This window comes from Rattus rattus, chromosome X (assembly GCF_011064425.1).
Source record: "Rattus rattus isolate New Zealand chromosome X, Rrattus_CSIRO_v1, whole genome shotgun sequence".
Classification (NCBI taxonomy): Eukaryota; Metazoa; Chordata; class Mammalia; order Rodentia; family Muridae; genus Rattus; species Rattus rattus.
Genome location: NC_046172.1, coordinates 99,249,249 through 99,261,559, shown reverse-complemented (window position 1 = coordinate 99,261,559; position 12,311 = coordinate 99,249,249). Strand labels below are relative to the sequence as shown.

General features: G+C 36.9%; 2 pseudogenes; one reads left to right on the top strand and one right to left on the bottom strand.

Annotated features, from left to right (window-relative positions):
* Positions 1-632: 632 nt before the first annotated feature.
* Positions 633-2,165, top strand: LOC116888106 (annotated as a pseudogene).
* Positions 2,166-8,568: 6,403 nt separating this feature from the next.
* Positions 8,569-12,311, bottom strand: part of LOC116888105 — a 109,656-nt pseudogene continuing 105,913 nt past the window's right edge.

Sequence of the window (12,311 nt, the reverse complement as noted above, 5' to 3'; positions counted from 1 at the left end):
TTATAGCTTTCTTGGTGAACTAAAATTGGTAGGGAGACAATAAAAGTACAAGTTTTGGGTTTTTTCAACTCTGACTTTTAGGTTTTTAAACATGTATGCATACATGTATATGTACACACACACACACATATATACACACTTGAGAAAATGTATACATCACACACACACACACACACACACATATCAAGATATTAATTCTCTGTCCAAAGTATAGCTAGCAAGGATTCTTTCCCATTCTGTGGACTTATTTCTCACTTGAATTTTTTTCTTGAGCTGTGTAGAAGCTTTTACCTTTTGAATTCCTACTTGTCAATAGTTTGCCTTAATTTTTGAGCCAGTGGAGTTCTAGTCAGTAAGTCTTCCTGCACATTTAGCCAAGAGCAGAGCAAGTTCAGTGTTTCAGATGAGCCTGTAAAGGTTTTATCTTTATTTCTGATATTTCTGTTTGAAACTATCTTCTAGTTGTTCCAAGTTATTTTTTCATACTATCACCATAAATGATTGAATTGAAAAGGAGAGTGTGAGGGCAGCATAGTCATCTCTGAAGGGAGAGCAACTCCCAAGCTTCCGCATCGAGATTTGGTGACTGAGGAAGGGACCCAGAGACTCCTTGAACAACTAAGTCAGTCAAAATGGTTTCAATCCCAGAATACTATGAAGACAAGAATATCCTCCTCCCAGGAGCTTTCTTAGGGAAGGTGCTTGTGGAAAAGTTTCGAGATCTTGTCCCAAGGAGAATTCAGTCTATGTTTTGGTGTGGCAAAAAGCTGGACAGACACCCCATGAGTGAATGGAAGAAATCCTCAGTGGCAAGCTTTTCGACAGATTGAGAGATGAAAATCCAGATTTTAGAGAGAACATTATAGCGATCAACAGCAAACTCACCCAACCTAAACTGGCTCTCAGTGAAGACGATAAGGAGATCATTATAGATTCTACCAATGTCATATTCAACAGTCATAGCAACTGTAAGGTTTAATGAAAATTTAAGAGATGCTGTTTTGTTAAATTTGATTGCTACACGATAGCTTATTCTCCTTGCACAGCAAATGAAGAATCAGGAAGTGTTCATGCATGTCTCAACAGCTTACACCTACTGCAATCTAAAGAGTATTAACGAAGTAGTTTATCCACCTCCTATAGATCCCATGAAGATGATTGATTCTTTCGAATGGATGGATGATGGCCTAATAAATGATATCACACCAAAATTGATAGGCAACAGACCTAATACACACATATACACCAAGGCATCGGCAGGATAGGTTGTGCAACAAGGAGTAAAACTAAACATTGCAACTGTAAGCTGTCGATTAGGAAGAACCTTTTCCAGGATGGATTGAAAACTTTAATGGACCAAGTGGTTTCTTCATTGCAGCAGGAAAGGAATTCTTCGAATAATGCATGCCTCCAACAATGCCCTTGCAGATCTCATTCCTGTAGATGTAGTTGTCAACATGAGCCTTGCTGCAGCCTGGTATTCCAGAGTTAATAGACCAAGAAACATCATGGTATGTAATTACACAACAGGCAGCACTAATTCTTTCTACTGGGGGGAGGTTGAATACCATGTAATTTCCACTTTCAAGAGGAATCCTCTTGAACAGGCCTTCAGACGGCCCAATGTAAATCTAACCTCTAATCACTTTTTATATCATTACTGGACTGCTGTAAGCCATAAGGCCACAGCATTCCTGTATGATATCTACCTCAGGATGACTGGAAGAAGCCCAAAGAGGATGAAGACAATCACTTGTCTTCACAGAGCCATGGTATTTCTTGAATATTTTACAAGTAACTCTTGGAAAACTGACAATGCCAATATGATAATGAACCAGCTAAACCCTGAAGGTAGAAAAACCTTTGATATTGATGTACAGCAGTTACATTGGGTAGAATATATAAAGAATTACTGCATAAGGACTAAAAAATATGTATCAGATGAAGAGATGTTGGGGCTCCCTGCAGCTAGAAAGCACCTGAACAATTTGTGGAATATCTGTTATGGTTCCAATACAATCCTTGCAATATTTATCTGGTGCATTTTTATTGCAAGATCACAAATGGCAAGAAACATCTGGTACTTTGTGGTTAGTCTGTGTTACAAATTTCTGTCATAATTCTTAGCATCCTGCACTGTGAGATACTGCAGTCCAAGAATTTAGCATTAGAACATCTATGCATACGGTGATCTAAATGCACAAAATGTAAAATGTACTCAAGTCATTTCACCTTTTGTTAAGACATTACACCATCTTGAATTGGAAAAAAAATAAATTATTGAATCTAGTATTAGAGTTAAAGTTAAAGTGAAACACTCTTCTTAGTGCAACACAGGAAGAATCAAATGTAAGGTTTTTTCCCTTTAAAATCTGATTTCTATTCATTATAAAGCTAACTTATATGAAGTTAACTATTTTTGAAGAATATTCATTTAAGATTTTAAAGAATTCGAAAAAAAAGATGGGTAAGATTGATCAAACAGAATGATTTATTTTCTTTTTCAAAACAGTCACCCAAAATAAAACAGCCAAATGCAATTCAGACATTATGCTTGTTTCTATACATTCTGATCCATATTTAAGCAATCTATGTTTCACCTTAGTTGTGAGAATATCTGAGATTTATTCCATGATTCTACTTTTTATTAAAAAATACAACATTCAATTCTATTTTCTGGAATGTATGATTTGACAGTGATATCTACTTTGAGGAATAGGAAGCAAGTCACTTAGCAATTACTCTCCTTCTAGGACTCTGTATGTACTTCAAAGTCTGTCATATAAGAGGTACTCAGTTTGTTAGTTTAAAAGCAAACTGATTTTAAAAAAGCAAACCAGGGAAGATTTAATTTAAGTAAGTGTCCATTCCTCCCTGGTGGTGTTCTCTGCTACTTGGATAATATATATGAGGCTTTTCTGTGTTAGCAATCAGATTTTATACTCCCTCTTCATGGCTTAACTGATTTATAGAAACTTTCATGGTTAACGAATTTACAGCACTACTTTTCAAATATATTTTGTTGGCTAGGAATGGTGGCACATGCTTTTGATCCTAGAACACACACACGCACGCACACACACACACACACACACACACACACACAAACACACACACACACACAAAGACTATTCCATTAACATATAATTCATATCATTCAAATTTTGTAGAGTTAGTTTTAAATACTTATCTGACTTTCACATTAAAAGTTGTCACATTACTTCTAATTATTAAATACCTCTAAAACACAACTAAAGCATGGTAAACAAAGAAATGTTAATAATATTGTTCATCATGAGATCACTTTAGCATCTCAAAGAGAAGCATCATTTCTTTTATCCATGACTTATTCTTCCTAGATGTTTCTGTCTATAGATTGGCCTATTCATAATACTTTATGTAAGTGTAATGTGTGCACATTATCTGCTTATTTTCAGGGCTGGCTCTGTTTGATTAACACAGCGTTGTTAAGGTACAGACATTTTCTAGCATATACTAGCACTTCCTTTTTGCTTTGATAATTTTTCAGTGTATGCATACAAATTGAAAGGTGATTGTGTCTCCACTTTGGATTTTCTAAATACTACTTCTATGAGGTACTTTGGCATAATTTATGATGACTTTTGTCTGTTTTTCTATTAATACCTAAGAAAGTTTTTGCTAAATGATATATAGAAGGAGGAAAATTATTCTATAAAGGCAATAAATAGACTAAAATTTCACCGTCAAATTACTACAGATCTCTCAACAGTTGATGTGCAGTTGCTTACCAAATTTATTATACCTTATTAGCTTTAAATTGTTTGAGCTTACAATAAAATAAAAATCTTTCCCAAAGAAGAACTAGAAAACAAGCCATATTCTATAAGACACTGAGTTGCTAAGTTGTGAAGTTTGATAGAATTGTAATAATTCAAAATTGTTTGTTATATTTTCATTTTACCATGGGTTTCTAGGGATATGGCTATATTATATTCAAACGTGTGTAACATAAAATTTTCATGGACCTTATCTGAATATTGTTCTAAATTTTTTGTTTGAAGTAAGTATTTTTGAGATTCTGTTTTCACTTTTGTGTGTACTCCTTGAAGTTATTTTCCAGTAATATTAAACATATTTATTTTCCCGTTTATATTCTAGGTTCAATCCTATCTATTTTATTGGATGACATTTGATCCCATAGATTGTGTTTTATTAAAGCACCTAACCTGTTTTGGAAGACTCTGCGAATATATTGCTATTGTTAGAAACTTATTCAAGGGACAGCTATTTGTGAAAATGGAGCTAAAAGTAGTTACTCACAAAATTCTTCCAATAACATTCTAGTAACTTCTCAGCTGTTCTTTATGAACAACTATTGATTTTTGAGACAGGTTCTTAATATATAGTCTTCAATGGCCTGCAACTCACAAGGTTGGCCTTGAACTCATAGTCACCTGCCTCTGCTCCTTGAGTACTGGGATTAAAGGCAAGCACCCCTTTGCCTGGATGAAAACCCAATTTGTAAAAGCAGCAGTATTTCTGATATTGAGATAGTGACAAATTTTCAACTCCCAAAACACTACATTTGTCTTTCAGTCATAAACAACTGCTAAGAGTCTAGCTATTTCAGCACATAAACTAGAGTGCAAAAAGCCCCAGAGAAGCTTCATTTGGGGAAGAATATTCATGTCTTGTGTTGCTTTGATGCTTTAATTGGCATGTACTAACCAACTCTCTCTTTATTCTACATATTTATTTACCAGTGAGACATTACAATATGAAAAAATTAGAACACCTAATCATAGCCTGAATCCCATTATCTAAATGACATGTGTGACTTATTTGAATTACTCTACTGCCTATTAAAATAGTAGTCATCATCACAACAAATCTTTAGACTATAAGGAGAATAATATATACATTCATTTTATATTGTTAATTAACTAAAAGATAACCTTATTTAAAATGATGTCTAGATATCTTTAAAACCAAAGATATTTTCTGCTTATTATTTAAATACTGTCATATTTATTGAGAAATGGAAATTGAGTCCTGGTAAATCAAGTTCAGTGATAAGGATACTTCTTCAAAAATGATACATTGGCAAATATTTTAATAATATATTACCCTAGAAATTGTATTATCTTCCAAATGACAAATGTGAATCTGTTTCCTATAAAAATTAATACAGTGTTTATTTTTGACAACTGATGAATCCCTTCATTAAATTGAAATTCATTCAAACAATATGCCCCGTTAAAGTTAAAGATGTCTTTATAAATTTGTAACATCACATATGACACACCTATCAGTAAATAATGACAAGACCCATTGCTTTTTAAAACTTCTATAATCTTGTCTGATAAAAATATTAACTTCTCTCTTTTATTTGTTAAATATGTCTTCCTATTTTAATAGAGAATATATGGTGTGACACCATTAAGTCACTAACACTACATGGCATGAAGTTTCATTGAACTCTTATGACAAGATACACAATGATCTATTTAAATGAAGAGGGGCCTTTTCCTTTCACATTTTGAAGGATTAGCTGGATGAGTTCTTGCCCTGAGGACAGTAGTGTCTTTACTCCAATTATCTTTAGGCTTCTCTTAAAACTTCTCAGCACCTTGAGGTCAATATTTTGCTCCAGCATTACATTTTCAGGAGCTTTTCTTCTACAAACTTTTCATTGTATGTATGTATGTATGTATGTATGTATGTATGTATGTATGTATGTATTTATAGTCTTACTTGTTTTTCTTTTAACCTTCAGAATACCTTTTTCTTTTCTTTTATTGGATATTTTCTTTCCTTACAATTCAAATGTTATCATCTTTCCTGGTTTCCCCTCTGGGAATTTCCCATCCCATCCCATTCCTCCACACCCTCCCTTCATAAGGTGCTCCCCCACCCACCTACTCACTCCCTTACACCTCCCAGCCTTGCCATTCCCCTAGACTGGAACATCGAGTCTTCACTGGACCTAGAGCCTCACTTCTCATTGATACTGACAAGGCCATCCTGTGCTACATATGCAGCTGGAGCCAAGGGTCATTTGTGTGTACTCTTTGGCTGGTGGCTTATAAGGTCTGTGGGAGGTCTGGGGGGGTTTGGTTGGTTGATATTGTTGTTCTTCCTATGAGATTGCAAACCCCCTCAGTTACCTAGGTCCTTTATCTAACTCCTCCATTGGGGACCCTGTTATCAGTCCAATGGTTGACTGTGAGCATCCATTCTGTATTTGTCAGTCTCTGGCAGAGCCTCTCAGGAAACAGCTCTCCTTCAGTCTTTTTCCATATATTGTCTCCCTATTTCCTCCCTTGAGGATTTTGTTCCCCTTCTAAGAAGGACTGAAGCATCTACACTTTTGTCTTTCTCCTTCCAAAGCTTCATATGTTCTATAAATTATATCTTGGGTATTCTGAGCTTTTGGGCTAACATCCACTTACCAATGAGTTCTTATCATGTGTGTGCTTTTGTGATTTGGTCACCTCACTCAGGATAACACTTTCTAATTCCATCCATTTGCCTAAGAATTTCATGAAGTCATCATGTTTTTTTCCTAATAAGACTAAACAAATTGGATAAATAAATTCATTCAATTCCCCAGAGAAATGTTTTGATTTTAAGTATCCAACAGTATAAAAATACAAGACAGATTTGTAGACTTCTATTATATTAATGCAAACTTCATGACTGCATACAGTACATCCTACAGGCAGAAAGTGGAGGGGGAGAAGGCTGTGGTTGAGGTCTAATAATAAATAAATGGACACAGAATTAGACATGATCCATCAAAATATAATCTACTACCAATACTGCATCAGCCAAAATGTACAAAATATAATCCCATGTCAACATAACATAGGAGAGCGGTAATGGATGAACCTGTACTACATCAGGACTGAAGAGAATTAACCCATTCTTTGGGCAATCTGTGCACGTTGTAGCTTGTTCTTAGGTAGGTTTTTTCCCAAAAGGAAGAAATACACAACGTAAAACTATAGGATGCCACAAACTGTGGTTTTTTTCCTTGTTGTGAAACTCTAAAGGTCTTTAAAAATCCAGTTTCTAAAGTAATCATGAGCAACAGAATACTAAGGCAGCCACATATGCTTCCTCTACAAGGTCTCAAGTGGCACTACTCTTTTTCCTGAAAATTTTGAGAAGAGGCAACTAGACAACTTCAGTTCAGTTCCATCGAGAAGCCAACTGAATCACTGAGATCTAGGTGTGGAGCTCCACTTAGCTATCTTAATGTTAAGAAGTCAACCCAACCAACCAACTTAGCCTCAACACACAACTAACCCTTCTGGTCAACTTTAAATAGCGGGAGAGAAACAACAAAACAACAAAACCCCAAACCCTAATAATGTTTATGAAAAGGCAAAGAACTACTCTATAGATAAAACCTCCACAAAGGTCAATTGAGGTAATCCAGAGCTAGAACTGAATCATGTGGATTTCAGTGAATCCAAGACAGTCATGTTAACACCAATGTCAATTATATACTGTAAGTCATTTAGGAAATAGCCCCAAGCAGCATCAACTGTGCCCATCATCCCCCCGGACTTGCACATTCTGATTAAGTAGTTTCTAACCACATGTGTTCTCTCTTTTGTGGTAATACTTTGGTACCATCCCTATAGGACCTTGCCCATCCTAGAGGCAGGCCTTCCCCAGAAGGATATCTGGTTCTGTTTTACGAGATCCACATAAAGTCTTTTATCAACATAAGATAAGGGGAGGCGACATGGTGCTACTTGTGTGCTCAGAAATTGCTTCCTCTTTCAAGCTATTTGCAGAAAACTCAGTCTATCCTGCTTAATAATCAGTAGCACAGATCTAAATCATCAGAACCTTGGCAATGCCTTGGCATTTAAAAAAAATTTAACTACCTTCTAGGAGCAGGTCATGCTACTGAGTTATGATAAATAATCATGAGGAAAAGTAAGTGTAACCAGCCATTTAAAAATGCCACAACCACTGCCTCTCCACAGGAAGCCTAAACTACATATGGTTTATCACAAAAAATCCCATCTCTGTCCCTTGAAATTCCCCTATTCCATTCATTAGAGGGGATTTTAAAACAGACTTGAAGAACACTTTACAGCAGCATTCAGCTTTCCTATGAATACTCTGCATCTTAAATATTATGTACATGTCTTTTCCTTGCAGTAAGCTAGAGACTGGCTTCGGAGTTTGTTGGGTGAAGGGTAAGGATAGTAACCCATTGAATATCCTAGTAAGATCACCAGTGTAAGGGGAAGCCCTGGGTCCTGCTGACTGAACCCTCAGTGAACTCGATTGTTGGGGGGAGGGCGGCAATGGTGGGAGGATGAGGAAGGGAACACCCATATAGAAGGGGAAGGGGGGGGTTAGGGGGTGTTGGCCCGGAAACCGGGAAAGGGAATAACACTCGAAATGTAAATAAGAAATACTCAAGTTAATAAAAAAAAATCATGAAAAAAAAAACTATTCTAGAAAATGTCTTTTAGCAAAATAGCAGGCATCCAAGTTAAAAATAGGAGGATCAGTTTGTTTTGTGGTCTTTTCAAAATTTAAATCGCCTTTTGCTCTCTTCTAAATGAAACTTAGTCTCCACTCCTGAGTGGAAATGCGCAGAGGAGCTGGCCCCTGCTCCTAGGCTTCTCAGTAGCCGCCTTCTTACTGCTGCAGTAAGGCTTAGAGATGAGTGTCGATGAGGACGTCCCCAAAACGGCCCTTATAGATGATCCCACAACATCTTTTCTGTCTTTTCCAGTAGGTAAGATCTAAGAAAGAAAAAAAAAGGAGTTCTTTTAGAGCTGGGAGCCATGTCTGTATCTGAACGTGGAGACTGGGCTGGAGAGGCAATTGAGGTGGTGCTATGAGCATCAGAATTGTGGCGGTTAAATTCCTTCTGCAGTTTACTAATGTGGTTGCTTTTCCTCCTGTTTCCAGATGGAGTTTACACTTCCTTTGGTTTCAATATTTTCTTTAGACTGGGGCCTGCTCTTGCATCTACCACATGATTCCAATTTTTGGGGTTTTTTTTGGTTTTGTTTTGTTTTGTTTTTGTTTTGTTTTGTTTTTGATCCTGTTGGGAACTTCTTTGATCTTTTCACAAGCAGCACGCAGGCATTACAGATGTCTCCTGAGCAAGGATCAGGCAAGTCAAAAGAGGTCTGGAAGTCCTTTTCATAACATTTACTGTCTGTGAACTGAGAGTTGAAGGAGTCATTGTTTTTGATAGCTGAGTAATATTCCATTGTGTAGATGTACCACATTTTCTGTATCCATTCCTCTGTTGAAGGGCATCTGGGTCCTTTCCAGCTTCTGGCTATTATAAATAAGGCTGCTATGAACATAGTGGAGCACATGTCTTTGTTATATGTTGGGGCATCTTTTGGGTATATGCCCAGGAGTGGTACAGCTGGGTTCTCAGATAGTACTATGTTCAATTTTCTGAGAAACCTCCAGACTGATTTCCAGAGTGGTTGTACCAGCTTGCAATCCCACCAACAATTGAGGAGTGTTCCTCTTTCTCCACATCCTCGCCAGCATTTGCTGGCACCTGAGTTTCTGATCTTATCCATTCTGACCGCTGTGAGGTAGAATCTCAGGGTTGTTTTGATTTTCATTTCCCTGATGACTAAAGATGTTGAGCATTTCTTTGGGTGCTTCGCAGCTGTTCAAAATTCTTCAGTTGAGAATTCCTTGTTTGGCTTTGTATCCCATTTTTAATAGGATTATTTGATTCTCAGGAGTCTAACTTCTTAAGTTTTTGTATATGTTGGATATTAGCACTCTATCGAAAGTAGGATTGGTAAAGATCTTTTCCCAATCTGTTGGTTGCCATTTTGTCCTAATGTCAATGTCCTTTGCCTTACAGAAGCATTGCAACTTGATGAGGTCCCCTTTATCAATTGTAGATCTTAGAGCATAAGGCGTTGGTGTTCTGCTCAGGAAAATTTCCCCTGTGCCCATGTGTTTGAAGCACTTCCCTACTTTCTCTTCTATTAGTTTCAGTGTAACTGATTTTATATGGAGTTCCTCAATCCACTTGGACTCAAGCTTTGTACAAGGCAATAAGAATGGATCAATTCGCATTCTTCTACATGCTGACTACCAGTTGAACCTGTACCTTTTAGCTCCTTGAAAGATCAAGTGACCATAGTTGTGTGGGTTCTTTTCTGTGTCTTCAATTCTATTCCACTGATTTACCTGAATATTTATCAATATTGCTCTGTAATACTGCTTGAGGTCAGGGATGGTGATTCCCCCAGAAGTTCTTTTATTGTTGAGTATAAAATTTTTGCTATCCTGGGTTTTTTTGTTATTCCAAATGAATTCACAATTTGCTCTTTCTATGTCTATGAAGAGTTGAGGTGGAAGTTTGATGGGGATTGCATTGAATCTGTAGATTGTTTTTTACAAGATGGGCATTTTTACAATATTAATCCTTCCAATCCATGAGCATGGGAGATCTTTCCATCTTCTGAGATTTCCTTCAATTTCTTTCTTCAGAGACTTGAAGTTCTTGTAATACAGAACTTTCACTTGCTTGGTTAGAGTCACACTGAGGTATTTTATATTATTTGTGGCTATTGTGATGGGTGTCATTACCCTTATTCCTTTCTCTGCCTGTTTATCCTATGAGTAGAGGAAGGCTACTGATTTGTTTGAGTTAATTTTATATCCAGCCAGTTTGCCGAGATTGTTATCAGGTTTAGTAGATCTCTGGTGAAACTTTTGGGGTCACTTAAATATACCATATCATGTGTTCTTTTTCAATATACATCTTCCTAAGAGTGATTACTAATAATCACACAACAGAGTCAATATTAGGCTGTCTCGAGATCTCTCCTTTAGAAAATTAGTCCATTACTTTTCAATTATCTTCAGGCAAATTGTTAAGACAATGGCAAAAGGTAGTCACATTCTTGGCCAAAATATCACAAGAATGGTCTCTAGCCCAGTTGCTAATTATTCTTCTCTGAAACCTCTTGAGCAGGGCTACCATTACTCTCAACACTGGTGCCTTCCAAAACTCTAATAGGATATCCTGTTGAGCCCCAGTTTTAATATTTGACTGCTTTTCTAATCCAAAGTCTTGAATATTTTCCCAACAAGCAGCATGCTGAGGCATGTAACAGCAATACCCAATTGCCTGATACCTCATTTGTATTTCTGTGAGAAGATACTGTGAACAAAACAACAAAAATAAAGCAATTCATTTGGGAGCTTGCTTCCAGTTTCAGAGGGTGAGCCCTGTCATGGCAGGAAGCAAGGAGGCAAGCAGGCAAGCACGCCTGGTGCTGGAAGCTTCCTTCCTGATCTGCAAGTTAGAGGCAGAGAGAATGAGACTATCTGGCATGAACTTTTGAAAAGTTAAAGTTGAACTCCAATGACAAATTTCCAAAAGGCCACACCTTCAAACCCTTCCTGATCAGCTCTACCAACTGAAGACCAAGCACTGAAATACAGGAACCTATGGCAACCATTCTCATTCAAATCACCTCCTGAAACACAAGAGCAATTGGTCCCTAGAGTATCTACTTAGATGAAAACAGTCCAATAAAAACATCTAGAAAACCAAAGATGGTTTCACAGAAGATAAAGAATAGGTCAAAGAGTTAATTTATTTTCCACATTTCTTCTTAGCAAAGCAGGGAAGCTTTCCTGAGTTGTTCTCACAATTAGGTCATCTAGTTGCCTTTTGTTTCTCACAGAACTGTTTGCATCAATGATTCAAACTATCTTCTGTCACTCTCCCTCAAACTTTCATTCCTCTGTTTCTAAACACACACACACACACACACACACACATACACACACACACACACACACACACACGCCGTTCTAATTCAAATCTCTTACTCAGACTCAAATACCTTCACAAGGCTTTGGGGAACTGTGGTTAATTCTCACATACAGAAATAATTTCCCATGTTCTCATAGGACAGAATTGTTGCTTAGGAAGAGGTAGTGAGTGTACCTGCTCCTTTATTGTTTACTTAACATTATTTCATTTCCCCTTGAAAATATATTAAATCAAAAGGATTTAAAAGAATCATACATAAACACTGTCATACTATCTTTTCATTTAGCACACTGCATGCATATGTATGTAAATATGCATCTTGGGAAAACTTGTGTCTCTTGCCTACTTTAATGAGTAAATCATACGCTGGATCTCCATTTGCTGCCATTTATTTCAACTTAAGTGATATGTATTCAATGTGAGTTACTGTCTAGTAGCTAAAGTTCAGGCAGCTGTCATATGCTCTAGAAACTAGCTCTACTGAACTTCTGCTTCTGGCCCCTGATATATATTTTTGTTT